Genomic DNA, 19,994 nt, shown 5'->3' on the forward strand with positions numbered 1-19,994 from the left:
CTTCCGAAGAAAATAAAGCACAGAAAATAGCGTCAAGTTTTACTGGGGCAAGATATTGTTTCCAAATTGGCTTAATTGTCCGAGATAGGCTCTGTGTGTTTACAGTAGATCCCCTCTCATGTTGGTATTCCTGGTAATGATGCCGCTGACAGACTCGCCGTGGAAGGCAGGAACCTTTCATTCTCCCATCATCAATTTTAAGAGAGGTTCACAAACACACACACACATTCCATGTTTATTGACAAAATAAAATCCACTTTTAGGATTCCACCTGAACACGATTGGTACACCGCAAAGCATCCTGGATTGTCCTTGCAGAAGACGTGCTCAAGACTTGCGCAAACTGCCTTAGCTAGGTTAAGGTCTATCCACATTAGAAGTCTTGTCTTCGATGGTTCTACCAAGGCTTTTTCTACTTTACCATGTTTGGCGATTGCTTCTCTCTCTCATATTATTTACTCTATCATTGCCTCAGTGGGGCAGCTGTCGGATGAGAGTGGGATTATCTTCGATCTTTTAGTGTGACATGATTTCTTGAACTTGGTTAAGGGGTCTAGACCAAGGAGATCAGCAACAACACAACAAAAAGCGTCAAGTTTCAATGTTTCCTATTGTTAATACGACATCCGAAATGCGTTTCCTCAAATGCGTTAACATCGCAGTTCTGTATAAAACTGCTGTTGTTTTTTTAATCCAAAGCAGTCTCAGACTTCTTGGGCTTGGAATGTTCCAGTTGAATTATCTAAAATAATATCACTCGAATGGTTTTAAAAAATAGAAAATAGTTTTTAAGATAAAGAGAAAAATTACAAAAAGTAGGCGCAAAAATATCTTTCTCCAAAATAGATACGTATCATATTTATCCACTAAGCCTCTTAAACACTCAACGCCTTTCTATTTTTCCTTTTAACAATTTTATTTGTTGTTCATCTCTAAGCATTGTACTTGTTGTACTTAGTGCAAAGTCCAATATCAGGATTCAATTTTTCCGGTTATAAAAGCCGTAAGTGAAAAATTGTGAAAATTGCGCCTTCACTTTGTTCTATTACTTCAAAGCAATATCTTTCTTGAAGTAAAAATAAAATATATTTTATTCCTACTTCAGTGAAAGTCTGCTTGGTTGTAATCCTTGTGTCAACGAAACAGATACAACTGAAAAGAAAAATGCGGCATTTCAAGTTGCCATAGAAACCAGAACACAAAGACTGAAAAGTTTTTTTAAACTAACAAGTTATTTCGAAGCTGGAAACATATTTGACATCACAGATGAATCGACCAATACTTTTTCGTTGTCCTTATTTGCATAATCCAATTTAAAAATACATAATTTTTACCCTTTCCGAAAGAAGATATGAAAAATATTTTACTTTACTTCGAATTTCACATCTTATTTCTTTCGCTTTGAGACTAGATTTCAGGAAAGCAGTTTGCGAATTCTGTATCAATTCTAAAGGGAATTAGAAACTGTCGTTTTTTAAATTTTAAAATTACTTCTACGTTTTTAATTTCAAGTTTCGAGTTTCGGAATATTTCATCAAAAGACCTTTTCTATTTTAATGTATTTAACTCTTAATAAATAATCACTAAAATAGAATGAATCTGATAACAACTACAAGAAAATTAGGTTCTGCGATTGAGCCCTAAGTATAATGATACGTAGAAAGTCGTGCGCAGCCGCATCACTTAGGACCAAAAGTATGATGCTCTTAATAATCTTAATCTTAAACTAAGATCTTTGTCAAATGAAAAGAAGTTGTACGAAATAACTAGGTGAATCTTACTTTTAGTAACATTGCTCTTATATTTAGACTAGCGGTACTCGAACGGTTTGGCCCGTAGTAGAAAATTAAAAGGTCATTTGGTTCGCCTACATATTTACAAATAATGGATGAAGAATTTCTCGCCAAATATTTATGTTAATTTGCTCGTCCATGTTATAGTAATTTGCTCGCCCATGTTATGGTAATTCGCTCGGTAAAATGTTTTAAAATTGAAATAGAAAAGGAACAAAATCGAATTTTCGAAAAATCGCTTCGAGGTGCACGTCCCAAATTGCCAACTAATTTTGTGCCAAATTTCAAGAAAATCCGTCGAACGGTATAGGCGCTTTACGCATCACAGAAATCCGGACAGAGATCCAGACTTTCAGCTTTATTATTAGTAAAGAAGATACTTGTCATTGAAGAGACTTGTCATTCAATAAAAAAATTAAAAAATAATAAAAAACACACACACATTTTTTTAAATTGTGCTCTAAAGTAAAGCGAGTAGCGATTGTGGAAATTTTGCGCCCAAGACAGTTCGGGGGGGGGGGGGGGATAGGATGGTAAGAAGTGAGTAAGCGAGGAGAGACTTCATCTAGTAGAATAGAGTGCGCTGCTTTTTCACTTAGGACCAAATCTCTGTTAACTGAAGATTAGTTGTACGAAACAACTTTGCAAATCTTGAATTTAGTATTATTGCTCTTTATTTAGAAGATCTATGTAGTACAACATACTGGGGGGGGGGAACCATTTTATTTATTTATTTATTTTATTTTATTTTATTTATTTATTTGTTTATTTATTTTTTGCTCTTAGGCACAGCGAATGAAGATTGCGCTGGTGGAAACATTGTACTGAAGAGAGTTTGAGAAGTAAGAGTTAAGTAAGTGCGCAGAGACTTCATCTAGTCGTAAAAGAGCAGTATTCGAGCGTGCAAATGAAAGTGCGTGCTGGCTGTTCAGAGCGTTTGTGTCCCTTTTTTTTTGTATTGTTTAACCAATCTAAAAACGTAAATTTTATACCTTTTTCGCTAAATGTTATCGAATGTCAATAAATTAAAAGTTTTTTAATTACACGGTTTCTCATGAAACAGACGAACATTATTGGCTCCAGTAATTACTTCGGGGAGAGACCTAGTTTAAATAAAAGACAACGCAATCTCTCCTCACGAAATAGTAGTGTTCGCGCATCTGCTATTAGGAATGGTGGCGCACTCTTCTAATTAGTTTACATGGTAGGAGACATTACGCAGCTTATTGGTTACTTGTTGTTGTAAAAAGAAAATTAGTCGATTTTTTTTTTAATTTTAACGAGTTAAAATGTAATTAACTACGAAGTAAATTGTCTAACGTTCCTTGTTTCGTTTTTTCAACTTTTTTCTTAAATTAAAATTTTTGGGTCTATTCTAAAAACTGTGTGTTTTCTGGTTCATCATTAATTAGCTTGAAATATTTACTCCCACTATAATAGTAGTTGCATACATAGTCCTTACAATAATATCCTTTTAATTGTAATTATTCTTGTTTATAATTTTATTGTATCGTTATTATCTGGATCAATCTCTACTACCCTTGAGCGCAATTTTTCCGACAACACAAAGACAGACTGCGAAAAATTGGTCTCTTGGTTTTGTTACAGCTGTTGTGTTACATAAAAGCGTCACAGAAAAAAAAATAAAAATGCATACACTGTTAAAAATTCAGGAAACTTTTACGATAAATATTACTGTAAAATGGAGTGTTTACAGTGCAGAAAAAAATACATCAAATTGCATCGAAAAAAATAAACGATTGCAGCGCCCATTGATACACCACGTGACTTACAGTGCGAAGTAGATAAAACCGTATTTCCCCTCTTTCGATGCGTCCCAACTCGTATGGTGGTCAGCGAAACCGCTTACCAGTACGAAGGTCTTTAGATCAAACCTGCTGCACGCATTTTGCGTTTTTTAGCTCCCGTTTATTTTACCGCAAAGTTTTACAGCAAGATAGGACTTTACGGTAAAAATTACCTGCAGCATGGATGCCAGTAACTTTTACCGCAAAATTTCAGGATTTTTTCTCACAGTGTACCCAACAAATGATGTTTCTATAAGTATATACGAATAGTTTAGGAAAACATTGATAACTAGGTGTTTTTTACGATTATGTTCAATCGCACGCATACTATCCTAGTTTTACCTTAAATGCATCATATATGGCTCTCCTAGTTCAACACTGAGACATTTTAGGAATTGCTTATTATGGGATTTAAATGCTCGTTTTTCCGCTCTGTAATACAGGAAATGTGCCGAGCAAATGAAATTAGGGAGCGAGCAAGATGGAGTTAAAAACTTTTATCAGTATAGAACTAAAGCCCTGAATTGTAGAATAAGTATAGCAACACGTCCGCCATCTTGGGACTAAATGCAGTTTTCTTCCCATGTCTGCTATAATGAAGTACAGTGAAACCTGCGTAAGTTGACCCCTTGCGGTGTACTGCTTATGTGGTCAACTTAAACAGGTGGTCAACATATAAGGGTTGAATTATTTGCTATAGATCTAATTCTGTGCTTGAAAGTAGCGGTCAACTAAGACAGGTGGTCAACTTACAAGGGTGGTCAACTTTACAGGTTTTACTGTAGCGTGTTTTGCTTCTTAATTGTGGTGCTTCTTGGTTGTGTATTGGCATGGAGTTTATATAAAACCACAATTCAGAAACAAAACACGCTACTTCACCATAGCAGACATAGGAAGTTTAGCCCCATGATGTCGGACGTGTCGCTACTTACTCTACGATTCAAAGCTGTATATGGAACTAGAAAATCGCACGTCAAGATATGACGGGTGAAAAATGCTTCTACATTTGAACGAAGCAATTGCCTGTTTGGTGATATTTTGATAGTTGTCATTTAAACCCTAACTCCAGTGGATTAACCCTAAACTTTAGTAGATAGCGTTCATTGTTAACCACTTTTTCGTTCCTTCATTCCAGTGAAATAAGTCTTACCAGTAAAAAAGTTACGTTACCGGATTCAGTTCAGTCTTGTCACAATAAAGAGCCTTTCCTTGCATTTTAAAAATTAACAAAACATATTATCAAATCATCATGGTGTGTCGCGAGTTTCATTATTGATGACGTCAGGAACGTTACTCGATCATTGGCTATTATATATATGAGGACTAGATAAAACATGAATCGTTTATACATGGGGGAGTAAGAAACGAAGTAATGCAAGTTGACGTTTTAAAGTGTTGGTTAAAACGCGTTTTAAGTTCGAATTTCAAGTGGAGATTTATTAAAATTTCTTTTGTAAATCGCGCTGTATAGCAGCACTTGCAACTTCTACTGTTAGAGAAATGTGGAGCAAAGCAAAGTGGTAAAATATTTAATCTGCCTTTAGCGCCAGCTGTCTGGTGATATTTTAACTATGGTAAAACCTGTAGTTCATTCCATTCCAGTCAGGAAGAAGTTCTTTGAGGATGAAAGCATATGCTAATGCAGGAAACTTTCAAAAAGTGATACTCATATGGTAAGTCATACAAACAATTTTTTTGTTATTTGGATAGCGTTCTTATCATTAACATTTTAAATTTTAATTGATACCTAATAATATTAGTTTCTTATATTTGTTTTATTGCTTTGTACAATTAATAAAGTGCATGCGCGGCAAACTGGATGGGGTAAAAGCAGTAGCTCATTTCGATTCCATTAAATTCCTTTTTTGAATACTTCAGTTACTTATTTATATATTCACATCTTTTCTTATTTATTTAATATTTTATTTACTCATTTTGTATGATGTTTTAATTATTTTTTTTATTAGTTTATTGTTTCATTATGCATTCATTTATATATATATTTTTATTATTTTATTTACTCATTTATTTGATCAAAAATGTTTTAAATAACCAAAAAGAGGCATTTCATTAGAAATATATATATATATATATTTTTAAACCTATTTAAAAAAGCGAATATTTTAAACTCCTGTTTGAAGGTAGAATTTTATTGACATAAATTAAAAATGTTTAACTGCATGTGTTATTATAAAATACATTTTTCTTTCTTTATGTACTGTAATTTTCAAAACAGGTTTCCAATTTGTTCATTTTGAAAAAGGTTTGTTATCTTAACTATTTCTTTCTCTACTTTACCTCACAATCTCGTACTATATTTTGCCGCAGCACACAGGAAAGGTCTCCAGCCATTTGTACCTTATATCTCTAAATTTTTAATTTTGGCATTTACATCCATCTTCTTCTCAATGCCTCATATCTGCATAAACAATTCGAAATAACACTTTTTAAAATGTCTTAGTATTATTTTATAGCACTAATAGGTTATTTAGGAACTGTGTTGTCTTCTTTTAAAATTATATGTTACTCATCATTATTTGTATGTGATTTTAAAAACCTTTTTTATGAAAGAAACCGTTATTTACTGCCGTTTGTTTTCTGCTAGTGACGCTTTAGTCTAAGTTAAAAACGCTCCGAAAAAATGAGTTGTTTTTACTTTCACTAAAATTAGCAATTAACATTTACTCTTTAACCTGGAACATGCAACATGCATGAGGGTACGCCAATGAGTAGCTCACAGCTTTTATCAAGATAATTAGAACAAAGACGAATATAACTTACATTTTTAAATATATATATATAACATGCTTTATGGAACTTTAATAGCATGCAATTTATAGTAATAAAAAGCATGCAGTACAATTGTTCTTAGTGCTAGTACATTGTACCTTAATAAACATATAATAATTTTAAGTATTTCTGAAATCCTTTGCTATCATATGCACAAAAATTACGTTCAATATATACGTACATTAGAGTAGTTTTTTTTTTCTGCATCAATAAAATAATCTTTGCAATAACTCTTAGTTGTTCTAAATGTGATTAACAAAATTGCACTACTTTAAAAAATGCAAGACTGCGTCCTCATAAATGTTTATTTTAAACATCACTTATTTATGTTATTTGTTTGGTTAAAGTATTTGAATCTTTGCTGGACCCTAAAAATAATCATTAATTAAACTGATAAAGATGTTCTTTTCAGCAGAAATCAACAGAACCTCGAGTAGCAATTCCGTATCAGCAAATCGCATGCATAATCGTTATATATAACGACTAAAGAGGTAACCATAAGTAAGGTAAGCATAAGTTATATCATACGCATAACAGTTATGCGGATGATATATCTTATGTATACCTCTTTAGTCGTAAATATATTGTTTTCATACTGATGTTGCGTAGAAAGTTAATAAGATGTGGAGGTTATTATGCATACAACATTAAATAATTTTTTAACGTGAAAATCATTGCGGTAATCGTACAGTTATTGATTTAACTCAGTACTCAATAACTGAACAATTACGGCGATATGAATTCAGACGCAAATTGGTATGCACAAATAGTTCATTGAAACCTTTACTTCGAGTGAGTAGTGAGTTAAGTTGTATTTAAAATTACTATGTTTAAAAAACGCGTATTTCACTAATATTACAAATGCGTCTTTAATTCTACTATGAATTATTTTCTGGTTCTCTGGAAGCACGGAACAACTACAAAAGAAAAAGGAAAAGACGACTAGTATAAGCAAGAAATACAGTCAGGAAATATAAAAGATTTCAACTTTTACTTGTAAGAACTCTTCAAAGCAACAAAATAATCCTCCATGAACATACCTTATTTTCTTTGCGGAGTTCGTTTGAGAAAGAAGATTAAAGAAAAGAGACTTATCTATATGAAAAAAGATTGTCTAGAAGGGATTAAATCAGCTGTATTTACGTTTGAAAACATACCTTTTTTCGTTTTTTGTAAATAGATTGTCTTAAATATTCTTACCATTCTTGCTATAACATATATTAAGAGGTGCTGTTTTACAATTGATCTTTAGTTGTTTTTATGACATAATAACAAAAAAAAACACACACACACACAAGTTTACGTTATTTTTCTTTTAAAGTAAAGTAGGTCAACAATTTTAAATAACTGGGAAAAGTGGATTGGTAAAATATTTTCCTTACTTTTGAAACGTCACCTATTTAGCTGTATATAATCTATGTTTTTAAATAAAAAAAATATTCCGCTTAAAATAGTTGCCTCCGAAAATTGATAATAAAAGCCAGTTTAAAAAATTGATACTTATACTGTAATATTTTCAAATATCAAAAATATTTTTTCTTTTGAAAATGGCGCAGTTCTAAATTTTAACATGTCAACTGGTAATTGAAACATCATTATGTTCAGGGTAGTATTTGTTTATTTTACTTGTTTACATATACGTGAAAAATTGAGATACATAAGTTTGGAAAAATAAAATAAAATTGAGAAGAATAAGCAATGGTATTCATAATGGACTGCTGTTATTTACATAAACATTATCTTTAAAGCAGCAAGTAAGTAAGTAACTAATTACACAGAGGAATTAAAAGTTACATTTAAATAAATAAGCGCTAGTTCTACAATTTCTTAGTTTTAACATCAAGATATTGAAACTGGCATTTTAGTAAATGAGCGCTATCTATGTATATATATTATTTAGTTTGTGCCTTGTTTTGTTTACACTAGTTGCATTTAACACTAGGGCAGCCGATATCCCGTTACACTAAAATGGCCGGAAACGGTTAAAATAATCGTTCTTTGAAATTAAACTGTCTGGTATAAAAATGAATGTAACGAAGAAAAGCAACGTATGCTTGTTCTAAAATAAATTATACGTTATACAATTTAACGGTAAACATTTGCTTAAAACAATTAAAAAATAGGCTTCAAACATCTTTCATATGCGCTCAACTCAAATCTAAAATGGAGGGGGGGATGTGACTTACGCCGTTATAAAACAAGAATGGAAAAATTATAAAGCTTTGCACAAACGAATATTTCTTTGAAAAACAAATGATTGAAAATCAAACACTTAAATTCTCTACTTTTCCCGCCTTCCCTATGAAATTATCCAACCAGAAATATAAAGAAAAGTTACCGAATGTCATTTCGACCGTTGTTGACTGTTCTAGGTACATTCGAAATTTGCAAAGAAAAAAATAACTTTTTTTTGTGGAAGATATTTACCAATATTTCGACATAGTAATAGCATAAAGGAATTAGAGAAAACCAAAAACTTGTGACTGTAGAGTGAAACCCCGATTTTACGTTTCTCAAAGGGTTTGGATAAAAAGCGTAAAATACGCGAAAACGTAAAATATGGGAAAAACATTGGAGCAAAATTGATGATGGACCCGATGAAAAAACGTTCAATCCGGGAAAAACGTAAATTTGGGGGACGTAAAATCAAGGTTTAACTGTTCTACATTTTTTTTACGGTCAAAATGACCAATCTGTCTGATCTAGTGTTTACACTTACTGTATACAGACAATATTTACATATGATAATATCAGAGAGATGAATGCAATATCTTAAATCATTTTATTCCGACTCTTTCGAATATGATCATTTGAATTAACTGATAGCCTCAATTTATTATTAAATGCTCAAATAATATAATGTTTTGAAATTCTCATTCAGTCTGGCTGAGAACAGATGAATCTTCTACATACATCTGCTGAACGCAAACGAATTTCAACTGCATCGTATTAATATTGAGTTTAGTAAACATAGCAAGCACACTTTGACACTTTTAATCTACCAAATACCGAAATTAATTAACCTGTATGTAGCCAAAAGCATGCTCGGTAATTGCATTTATCCAGAAATTTCTGCGCTTTAAACGCAAATTTCATTTCCTCAATTCCTTCCTCTAATCGAGTTAGTATTTACGCTTTTCCAAATGATGATCTTCTTTCTGCAGAAACAATATTTATCTTTTTAATTCAAATATATGAACTTGAACCTATTGGATTTCCTTTTTTGCGCAGTAAAGAGTTATGTGTAATCATTATTAAATTTAAAACATTAGACAGTATCAAATATCCCTTATGAAACGTTAAATCATGTATAAGGGAAAATACAAAGTATAAAAAGAACTGAAGAATTTTTAATTTTTTTTTTTTTTTTTTTTTTTTGAAAAAACAAAAACAAAAAGTATGAAGAAAAATTTGATCATTCAAAAGGATTGACAAAACTTTCTTTTTAATTTGATCCCTTTTTATAATGAGAAACTTTTCTTCGGTACTGTTGCATGGCGTTGAAAAGCTTAAAAATATAATCTTGCTTTGGAAATGTCATCCTTGTAACAGCAAAACAGGTTTTTTTTTTGGAGGGAGAGAGACAGTAGCAATACAAAAACTTTTCAGAGATTTAGTATATCAATTTACTGAGTTTAAAAAAAGCTTCCTGTGATTTTTTTGTTTGATTGTTTGTTTTTCTAGTTCTAGAGTGATTTTTTTTCCCCAGAGAAAATTGATTTTGCAAAACAATATCGCTGCTTCAGTTTGCGTGAACTTACGACAGTTAAATGAATTTGTGCACAAAATCTATGTTTTGCATCTGTATAATATTGCTCCATGGCAAGAGATTCTTTTATATACATTAACTTTAATGAAAAAAGGGCGAAATGCCTTGATAGTAAACGATAGTGTAGTCCCTGCATAAGAATGATTTCCGAAACAAAATACAAAATGTTAATCAAGTGAAGCATCAGAGACTCTTCATGTAAATGAAAAGTTTAAAAAAAATCCTTTGTCAGGTCCTTTCCGAAACAATGATACGCGTCGAAAGAAAGAATCTGCTACTGACTCTCGTACCTGATGCTATCTTAGAAGAAAGGGAATTTATCCGTTGAAGTGAAAACACTCTTTCTAGTAGCGATACTAAACTTCCGAACTGATCAATACCGAGAGACAATGCGGGGGACCGATTTTCTCGTAATATGGGCACGGATGGATAGAAAGTTGAAAAGTGCCTTGTAAGCTGGTTTCTCGTACTTTGTCAATAATCCAATTTCACAGTAGACTTAGTGACACAAGCTGCTTTCCTGTAGAATCAAACCCACAGCTTAATATTTACAAATTGTTTTCATATATATATATATATATATATATATATATATATATATATATATATATATATATATATTAGGGTGGTTCGAAAAAAACGTTTTTTCGAATTTGGTATCCGATTACCCCTCAAAAGTTGCAGTTTTGTACCCTGAATTCGGGAAAAATAATAAAAAAATTCTAAATTATCATCTATAGTTCGCGCATGTCACCTAAAGTTACGAAAAAATCAATTTTTTTCAAAAATTTTCATAATGTTGAAAAAAAATTCCAATTATGTTTTTTTTATCCAACACCAAAAAAACAACAGTATGTAACATACATTTGATTTTAAAAATGGTTTTATTGCTGTTTTAAAATAATTTTGGCTCGCAAAAAAAGTTATAAAATGGTAATAAATCGGTGAATTCGGACATTTTTGACTATATTTAAATCACATCGTTGTACCAAAATTAATAGTTAAAAGGTTTTAACTACACTTAAAAATGAAAGTGTGATCGATGCATGTATGTGTGCAGCTCTTAGCTCGTCTCAAAGACATTGAAACTACCCAGAACTCACTACGGGGAGGTGGCTGCACTTCGAGTTCCACCCACTTCCTACCCAACCATCCATCCAAATGTAGGGGTGTTTTTTACAATATTTACATATTTACATTCACCAATTCTTTGCTAGCATGATAGTGAATTTAAGTTTACTTATCATCTTTAGACATTGTCTTGAATTCACTTTTAAAGTTAAACGATGGCATGACTGATCTTGAGAGCAGTGTTGCTCTTATGAAACCACCTCTATTTTCTTCCCCGCGAACTTTTGTACAAGACTCAGTTACCAGTTTTACTATTCTTTCCACACTTTGAGTATGGCAAGGAAATTTCATCGGGTCAAACTCCGGCAAAACATTACTACCAATCAGTTGTTCTAAGCTCTCATTTGACACATGGTTCATTGCTGGAGGAGGTGAAAGTTTACACTGAGACCAGTCAATCAGTTCAATGTAATCTGAAGCAGCAAAATTGATGGTCGGAGGTTGAAATGTACGCACGGATTTCCCTTTGGGCTCTTGATTTCTAGCTTTTAGCAACCTTCGAAAAGCTAACTGCCGAACATGGATTCTTTCGTCTACTGCCATTGATATTAACATATTTTCCGGATGACAAAAGAAAGCATTCCTCTGCATCACAGGATCAATGATATGCTTTACACTATCGGGTAGCTGACGTGACGACTGAATAGCTTTGAAGATGTGCTTGGGTCCAAACTTCACTGATGGATGCCTTTTGATTTCAAACCAAACTGGGGCGTATACTTTCATAATGTAGTCTACAAGCATCTTAAGTCCTTCAGAGGGTGTCACTTCAGATATGTATAGCCTTAGTGTCCTATTTGCACATGTCAACCACCTAGAATGACTAAGAGGACCAGGATCTTTCACAGCAAGATCTGAAGGACACTCTCCTGTCTTCACTGCTTGATATATGTCAAGTAAGTACTTTTGGTCCTTGCTCAAGTCAGTTTTTGTTATGTTTATATCTTCACCAGTGATTGTTTCAAAATTAACAACCGGGCGTTTTTCACAGTTCAATAAAAGTCTGCCAATTGTTCCCGAGAAACTTGTTGGCCCTGAAGTCTCACCATCTACACTTTCAAACAAATGTCTCAGCGGCAGTTCATTGAAATGAAGCAAGCATATGAACCATTGCACTGGGAGGGCAAGTTTAATCTCAAGATTACGTATTGCACCGTTTTTCCAACCTGTATTTGTTGCTGTGCCGTCACATCCAACAGCAACAAGCTCATTATGGTCAAATTCCTTACTTTCTAAAAAACTCAAAATGGTTGATGCAATTTCTCTTCCTGTGCCATTTACTGGTGTCAAATTGCCTATGTACTTTCCACCAGGCTCTTGTACTAAACTCATGTGCTCTTCCTTCTTCAGTCTCCGATACATTTTATTACCAATTTTTTCTTGGAAATAAACATTGTCCTTCCTCCCATCAAAATATACCCCATATATCTTAGCACTGTTATTTTCGGTTCGTAAGGACTCTCGAACTTTATGTTTTTCACGTCTGATCTTGCTCTTGTCTATTACATGCGATAAATCTCCTTCATTGATTAAGCCGATGTCTTGTAAAACACTTGAAGCGATAGCGGCAGTGGCTCTATCTGATATCCCGTATCTATCACTCATCAATGCAGTCGCAGGAAGTTTAATTCGCATTTGAGAGGTCGATGGTAAACTGTCACTGTCATCTCCGCAATTCTCGATTAGAATGTCATGTAAAGGTTCAATTGTAATATCTGTTTTACTGGCATTAACATCAGGTTCATCAATTTTAGGTTTCTTACAGATTTGTAATCGTTGATCTCTTTTAATTAACTTATTTGTCTCTACTCTGTCCAAGGAACCAATATACCTTAACCTCATACTTCGTTGGTCATAGATAAATTCTCTCTCAATAATAGGGATTTTCTTTTCCTTATCACACCTACAATCCATAACTATTTTACAATTACAAGAGTTTGGCCTCTTACCACATGAACACGTAAAATGCATAACACATTTGCAGAAAGCAATGTCAAAAAGTTTGTTATTGGCTTCACAGACAAACTCGTTAAGCTTTTTCTTAAAGTTAGGCTTTTGTTTATCACGATTGAATGATTTTTTCAAAGTAAAATACTTGTCATGCAAATATTTAATTAATTTTACAACACGTTGATGACTTACAGTTGGTATAGAAGCTTTACTGTAAATTTTTTCTATTTGATTACCAACACAATGAGATATCTCGGAAAAGGGTACATTTTTCGCAGAATTTGATGTTTCCTCAATGCATGCTAACAAAACATCTTTATGTGTGGGTAAAACACTTTCACTAAAAGGTTTTGACTTACCAAGAATTGGACAAAGACTCAAACGCTTAGAAGTTTTGGTAGACGCCATGTTGATTGTTTAGGACTGACTGACTGACTGTGAGGTGAGGAACGGGTGCGGTATGGTTTCATGTCAGCACAAGCTCGGCCAGTGTGCTGCATGTCGCGACAAGTAGGCGCCGTGCTGCGGTGGCTTAGTGCGTGGATCACGGCCTTGGCGAATAATTTAGTTTATTTTTGACTTTTATAGAAACATACATGCATCGATCACACTTTCATTTTTAAGTGTAGTTAAAACCTTTTAACTATTAATTTTGGTACAGCGATGTGATTTAAATATAGTCAAAAATGTCCGAATTCACCGATTTATTACCATTTTATAACTTTTTTTGCGAACCAAAATTATTTTAAAACAGCAATAAAACCATTTTTAAAATCAAATATATGTTACATACTGTTGTTTTTTTGGTGTTGGATAAAAAAAACATAATTAGAATTTTTTTTTCAACATTATGAAAATTTTTGAAAAAAATTGATTTTTTCGTAACTTTAGGCGACATGCGCGAACTATAGATGATAATTTAGAATTTTTTTATTATTTTTTCCGAATTCAGGGTACAAAACTGCAACTTTTGAGGGGTAATCGGATACCAAATTCGAAAAAAACGTTTTTTTCGAACCACCCTAATATATATGTACCATTAATAGATTTTAATCCAGACTTAATTTTAAGTAAACTTAGAAGTGCTTTTTCATTAGAAACTATTTTGTAAACTTTCTTGCTTTATCTTTACGTTATGACTTTATATGAAAGTTAATATGTTTAAATGTTCTACTCGTTACATTAATAACAACGAATAAGTTGCTAAGGTAAAAAGTGAAGCACAGGGTCTCTTGAAATTAACTTCCCATTTTAAACTGAAATAACGTAAGAATCGTTGCAGATAACACTGTAAAACTTTTTATTGAAATGAACATCGAAAAAGAAATTTAATCAGAATATTTTCAAAATTAGAGCCTTCAACGGCGATACAGTGGCCTCGAAGGTTTCAGTAGCTCAATTAAGTGTTTCGCTTTAAACGCTTGCAAATAAGTCTGTAATGAACTTCTTGAGGATATTGACGTCGGCTTCTTCTGATACACAAAGTCTTTTTGTGACCGAAAATATAGAAGTCGCACGGATTCGGTGTATACGTTGTTCAATGCAATTCACCATGATGATTTTCGGGTATTGGTAAGCAATAACTCTGGTGACAAACACACTGTTAATGGTGTCAAACACTTTGGCAGCAATAGTGTTGCATTTTTACCACATAATCACCAATTTATAACAATAAATGTACGGTCTTTAGTTGAATGTCGCACCACTTTGGGATACATTATCGTAATGGCATGAAACCAACGTAAAACAGTTTCCTTTTATACCCTCCGTCACTTCATTAATCAGCATAGCTATGTAGCGAGTCTCTGCGAAGTTTTTTCTTTTAAAGTTGAATGTTAATTAAAGGTATATCTAGTATATCTAGATGGTTAATTATTTTTAAGAAATTGTGTCATCTAAATTACATTTTTACTTGTTTCAAAAAAATTACATACTGGTACGTATGACTTTGATTAATTAGATACCTTTATTTTCTGTACTGTTTCAGGGAAAAATTCCGCAAAAATTAGAACTTGCACTTTATTTACTTGTAGTTTTTCTTATTTTCGCTTTTATGTGTCATAGAATTTTTGTAGAAACGGTGATTTGAATTTTACGTAATATTTTTTTTTTTTATGAAAAGGGCAGAAACATTGAGTGTGGAAATAATCAAAAGCAGAAATTCGACTCCTACATTTAAAACTATAGTGAACATTTTTTGCCCAATTATAAAAAAATAAAAAACAAAACTGCAATGCAAAACTGTTATAATAATGAAAATTTAGAGTTTGTAAGCATTTCAAGAACATGTGATGATTTTTTTTTTTTTTTTTGTATGACTGTTTTAAATGAAAACGCGTTCTTTAGTACACATAAGCGTTATCAACTTGCACCACTCAGATAGCACTGAAAGGGTCAAACAGTCAACAACAAAAAGTGCTAAGAACAGACTAATTGGAGTAAACCAAAACAAAAGTTGTCATGTCATCAGGTAAACGTTGTGGCCCATAATTAGTTTAATTTAAGCAAAATGAAACGTCTCGTGAGCAGAGATTGTCGGTATAAATCTAGGCACAATGGGTATCTCGCCAACTATGCGGATTCACTACCTAGTAATACCCCTTAAAATACCTAGAGGGTTATTAGATTTACAAAGATATGCTGAACATGCATAAAAATACCTGAAGAACAAACGTTCTTAAAAATTTGTGCCAACATTTGATAGAAAAAGCGTGAATTCTTATCAAGTGACGTCTTAAAAGCCGTGAAGAAGATACACATTTTGCGCTGTTAAAAATAATATTTAAAAATAACATTTTAAATACATCTTGAAGTGTCAAGCTATCTATACCTTGATTTAGAAAACATGTATTATACATTGTTTAAAGCATTATGGTTTTGTTGCCATGCTTAACACACCCTTCGAAGATGACTTACAATCCTTCAGCCTATTCAAGAGAAACGTTTTAAAACTAAAGACTGCGCCTTTGAACATCCTTGAATGTGTAATTTATAGGCTGCGTTTTTCATCTCGACAAGAAAATAGCGTAATACATTTCGACTGTTAAGCAAATGCCCAAGCTATTAAATACAGTGCGCCATCATCAAAATATGGGCGCAATGACGACGTCATAGAGACAAATGTTATAGATTTTTTTAGAAAGATTCTTACAAAAATCTTACAATGTTGTTACGAAACATTGGCTTTTGTCAGTGGGAAAAAATGTAAAAAATATACCTTTGTTCAATTTTTCTTTACAAAATCAATATTCACTCCCATATGATGAATTTCTTACAGGTCGATTAACGTTTCTTATAATATCACACGAAAAACAACTGTTTTAAAAGATAGTACATGGTTTTGTTTAACTTTTTAGTTTACTAAAGATTTAAACATCTATTGGTCAAAAGCATATTTAACTATTTTTTAATGCACAAAAATGGGTATTAAGTATTATGAAAGCAAAAAAAAAACTAATTTTGTGTCCAATATCCACGGTGAATGTTGTTTCAAAACTGCAGTACACTGCACTTATTGACCCTCTAACATTTTACTACAGATTTCTTTTATTTCTTTATTTTTTATCATCATTTTTTTCTGCCATTGCTCCAAGGATGTTTTGTTTATTTAATACAGATGCACATACATATAATGTATATATTATACCAATAATTATCACTTTCATTCAAAATCAATGTATTCAGAGAAATTGTATTTTGATTCTGGTTAAAATCATTCTTCAAAAGCCTGCTATGCCGATACATGTTTATGTAAAAGCCCTTTTCCTCTACAATCAAGTTACGCAATGAAGACTGCCTACACACTTAAAGCACAAACTTTAACGACGCAATCAATGATGTTTATAACCACTCTTAGTAAGGATTAGAGCAAAATATTGGAAATTTCAAACCCTTATTTAGCTTACGTTAAAACTGTATCGTAAAGACATGCATGCTTCAGCGGGGGATTTTAAGTTACTTTAAAATCGTCCTGCTAAAGCCTCTTATTATAACTTTCTCAATTTTATGAATAAATAAAAGGATTATATGGTGCTTTTTAAAAATTGGTCATTATAGATATTCATTATTTTTGCCTTTTTACATTATTTTTCAAGTATTAACAAAGTTTCGATGCTTTCTTCTTTGTTTCTAAAAGCATTTGATTACGATTATATATAAAAATAGCAAAATTTTTATTGGCAGGTGATGTTCACTAGGATATTGGAATATGTATTTATTGATGAAAAGAAAACAGATTTAATACGGTTTCTTGTTATTTTTTGAATTGTGAGAAGTAAAACTTAGTGCATATTTGCAAACGTCTTAAAATATTTCATCTATTTTTGGATAGGACTAGGCAAGGAAAAAAAGTGCAAATCTTAACACCTTACATTGAAAATTTTGAATGAGAAGCTATGCAGCTACTTTTACGATTTTTAAAAGTATGTTAAACCATGATAATGTTTGAAAAAAAAAAAAAGTAAAAATATGCCTTTTGTAATGCTACCCAAATTATTTTTTCTTTTTCAGTCTGTAGGATAACACGAATATTGCCAAATACTATTTTGAATTGTGCACTATAAGTAATTTTTCTGGTGACGACGGAAATAATTGCAAATGCTGGTTTAACGAAGAAGCAATAGAACTAGACCTTTAAGTTGAAGTGTTGATATAGAGTTGAAAAGAGTTCGTTATAGTGGTTGTGGCAGCATTCCTTTGACGGAGGCAACAATGGAATATCTTTCGTATCTTGTACTTCATGGCATTTGCTGTAACCATAGCATTCAAGGGTTGAACAAAACAGTTCATGTTCGTACCGACTATTTTCAGTCAGTAAAAATTCTCTTTTCCCTATTATCATTCTTAAAATCCACTCGCAGATTTTAATTAAGTTCAACAGTTTATTAATTTCCTTATGCAAACACGTTTCTTGCTTTTAGAAGCTTCCAAAATAGAAGTTATTTTTAAAAAAAGCAGTCGAAAACTTTGTACTATGGAATGAGTAAAACGACAACAACGTGTATCAAGTACAAATAAAGTATTAAAATAGAGTTAAAAACTCAGCAAACAGCTGTTTCGGGGCTGTCAAATGCAAGCCCCTTCATCAGTGCATAAAAGAAGGAAAAGCTCACACAATGTGGACCGAACGACAAATGAACGAAAAATAGAAGGAAGCAAAGTAAAGATTTAAAACGTTCCTCGACTGCACAACACTGTTGGTCTTTCAATCATATTTTCGATTTTTCTTCTGCCAAGGTTATTCATGGGTGTTCTTCGATTTATGATTTAGATTTTTGGGAATCCTATTACATTTGGAAAAATTCTGCTTCAGTAGTTAATGATTTGTCGAGTCAACACCCTTTCCCTGGTGTTTGGAAATCTTATCTTTAAAAACTTGTTTCCGTTTGTGACGTTTTTCTGCACTATAGGTGCCTTTACTGTTCTGTGACTCAGTGTTTTCGGTTTCCATGTCTATTTACTTTGCTTCCTTCCATGTTTCGTTCATTTGTCGTTCGGTTCACATTGTGTGAGCTTTTCGTTCTTCTTTTATGCACTGATGAAGGGGCTTGCATTTGACAGCTACGAAACAGCTGTTTGCTGAGTTTTTAACTCTATTTTAATGCTTTATTTGTACTTTATACACGTTTTTGTCGTTTTACTAGAAGTTACTTGTTAAAGTAAATGAATCTTCAACTTCATTCAGTCGTCAATGTTTTTCAATGGTTTTAAGCTTTTACACTAAGCAAAGTTCTATTGTAAGGTGTAATTTAAAAAAAAAAAAAAACTTTTTGTCTTAAATCTACAAAACAAACATTTTACGGCTCCAACAAGATAACTATCGGCTCGAATTGAAAATCAGAAATCAGGAGGGACAATAAACATAATTCGTTGAATTTCAACCACCCGCGACACGAGCTTTGAAACCTCTTTTAGTACGACCATGCAACCTCTCGATAAGACCTATTGATGAAAGCGCTCTAAGCAGAGCCCCCCCTCCCGCATTGGGTTGCTTATGCTTTTTATTCACCTGATTTATCTCCGGCTGAGACAAAAAAAATAAATAAATTTTATTATTTGATTTAGAAGGGTATTAGATCGAAAAGCATCTGTATAGACTTTAAATGAAGTTAATTCTTTTTTAGAACTGCTTGTGGCAAGATTCAGACGTGCTTACAGATTTTACTAACAAAAAGCGTAACGCAAGTGATGAAAAGCATCTGCGAAAGTGTGGCTCTAGGACATGAAGAAACGAAGAAATACTATGACTTTTAAGAACCATTTTAAATATAATAAATTTCAGAAATAGATTGTTAATCAAAACTTTTTTTCTCCAGTATTAGTCCTAGTAGAGATTTTGAGTAAGAGAAATTACCATTATCTTTCTATTTTTAATTTGAATTTTGAATACATTTTTTGGATGAGTTTAAGAAGTCGAAAACTTTGTACAATGAAATGAGTAAAAATATGACAACGTGTATATAAGTACAAATAAAAGCATTTAAAAAAGAGTTCGAAAACTCTCTGCAAACAGCTGTTCCGGGGTTATAAAATCGAACCCCTTCTTCCGAACTTGGTTCACTTCTTCTTGGTTTCCTTGGTCCGTTGTCGGACTTTGGTTGTTCCATCGTTGTTTTATACACTCAAGAAGGGGTTTGATTTTATAACCCCGAAACAGCTGTTTGCAGAGAGTTTTTTAAACCCATTTTAAATGCTTTTATTTGAACTTATATACATGATGTTATATTTTTACTCAATTTAGGTATGATTCACTTA

At 32.5% G+C, this 19,994-nt stretch overlaps 1 protein-coding gene across 1 annotated transcript in view; it reads right to left on the minus strand.

Moving 5' to 3' along the window:
• The window catches only part of LOC129231734 (glutamate receptor 1-like), a 376,261-nt gene that overhangs the window by 351,225 nt on the left and 5,042 nt on the right, over window positions 1-19,994 (minus strand). The gene's annotated exons all lie outside the window — the stretch shown is intronic.

The sequence above is a fragment of the Uloborus diversus genome, chromosome 10 (genome assembly GCF_026930045.1).
Source record: "Uloborus diversus isolate 005 chromosome 10, Udiv.v.3.1, whole genome shotgun sequence".
NCBI lineage: Eukaryota > Metazoa > Arthropoda > Arachnida > Araneae > Uloboridae > Uloborus > Uloborus diversus.